Raw genomic sequence first — 1,831 nt, 5'->3', positions numbered from 1 at the left:
ATGTTTAAGGCTTAAGCATGGAAGGTCTACAAAATAAAAGCCTCAGTAGACAAAATGTTTCGTTACAACTTGTGTGACAAATATAGTATATAATATGTGAAAATATAACAAACTCAAATGTATGTATTTTTCAAATCACGCATTGAAATGTACAAAAAAAAAATGTATTGCATCGAAATGCATTGATAATCGGTTAAGAATCGAAGGCGTCTGAATCAGAATCGTGAGATGCCCAGAGATTCTAAACATGGAACCTTCAATTAGATGCAACAAGCATTCATTAAAGTGGACTTTAGCTGAATTAACAAGCTACTTCTTTTACTATCAACGAACATTGGAACATTTCAAACTTGAAATAAATATCTTACACTCAGAGCTCCATTAAAAACCTAAACCTTTCCAACACAAAAAGAAACAAATGCCACATTGAAATCCTTGAGACATGCCACAGCTGTGATCATTTTAATATTATTTTCATGCCAAGATTTTTCTGGGACCTGGGGACACCATGAAAATGCTGTAGCACAGCCATAAAGACGTTTGAAAACTATCTGCATGGGATAAGTCCAGCAACAGTCTTACAGAGACAAGAAACCCGAGAAAATGATCAAACTGAAAGAAGAACCAACAAGCACCAACAAGTGGTCAAGCAACTTAAGTTGCCTGTGAGAAGAAAAGAGGCATCTTACCATGAAAGCATTTCTCAGAACAGTCAGGCAGCTATCACACAGCAATGTGAACACGCAATCACATCAGCCAAGAAGAGAGAAGGAATACTTGCTTCTCAGTCTGAAATCCTAAATGAGGTCAGAACGCAGTCAAGAGCCAGACGATTGTGGGACAGGGCCGAGACAGAAAAACAAAAAAAAAAGTGTGTTTGTGTCGTAAGTCTGTGAGTTCCTGCTTGTGACGCAAGGATGGGGAAAAACAGCCTGACTTCATTTCCCAGCTAAAGCAGGAAAACAGCTGCTGGAGGGAGGGAGGAAAAGAGGCAAAGATTGTGTGGAGGACACTCAAAATGTGTCCCAAGCCGTTCAAAACCACCCACAGATCCAATGACTGCGCGCTCCCAGAAGACGGTGGAAAGAAAAATTGGACAAACACACACACAGTTCACCCACATTTGCAGATTAACAGCTCATTTCCACTTTGCTCTGATGCTAAAGATGCTAAAGAAAGCCGTCACCCTGTAGAAGTCGTTTTTTTGCATTCAAACATTTGTAAATCTAAATCCAAAATCTATCATCTGATTTTTGGTGACTAAAGAAATTAAGGATTAAGTTTCACTTTTTCACACCAGGTGACAGTTTTTATTGTCAGTTCTAAATTAACTATAAAGCAAGGAATATATGTGCGTGTGTGTGCTTTGCATGTGCCGAGAACTGTTTATCCGATCTACTTTACACTTGACAGATATATTGATGGTGGACCGAAGGACATGTGCAGTGTCCAATTTGGTGAAATTTGGACATGTTAAACAAATTGAAATCTGTTTAACTTGAGAGATACGCCTTTGGCTCACAGTTTACCTATTATGGATCTGGACCTCAGCATTGTCATTTGAGAATTTACATCTTCTATATGCAATCACTCATCTATGACTTTTGGAAATGTGTAGTTCAGACATTTGCTATGAGGACAGTCACATCAAGGCTTTAATCTTCAATTTTAATTATAAAGGTTTGATCATTGTCATTTGTTTCAGTTTGTTATTGGTCATCCGCAAACCTGTTTTAAATAAGAATAAAACACGACAGTCAAGCTGATGACCCCACGTGGCTCACTGAAAGAGTGGTTGATGGATTTAACAGAAATATTGCCTCTTCTGTAT

General features: G+C 38.2%; 1 protein-coding gene across 2 annotated transcripts in view; it reads right to left on the bottom strand.

The window, feature by feature from the left end:
• LOC116675418 (SPRY domain-containing SOCS box protein 4) overlaps positions 1–1,831 on the bottom strand; it is a 44,616-nt gene that overhangs the window by 19,405 nt on the left and 23,380 nt on the right. The window contains exon 1 of one of the 2 annotated variants that reach the window (XM_032507249.1): positions 690–935. The exons of the other annotated variant lie outside the window; for it this stretch is intronic. The gene's annotated coding sequence lies outside the window, so the exon portion shown is untranslated. Of the gene's footprint in view, positions 1–689; positions 936–1,831 lie in introns of those variants that run through there. 2 annotated transcript variants of the gene reach the window in all.

The sequence above is a fragment of the Etheostoma spectabile genome, chromosome 3, assembly GCF_008692095.1.
Source record: "Etheostoma spectabile isolate EspeVRDwgs_2016 chromosome 3, UIUC_Espe_1.0, whole genome shotgun sequence".
Taxonomy (NCBI): domain Eukaryota; kingdom Metazoa; phylum Chordata; class Actinopteri; order Perciformes; family Percidae; genus Etheostoma; species Etheostoma spectabile.
This window is presented reverse-complemented; position numbering and strand designations above follow the sequence as displayed.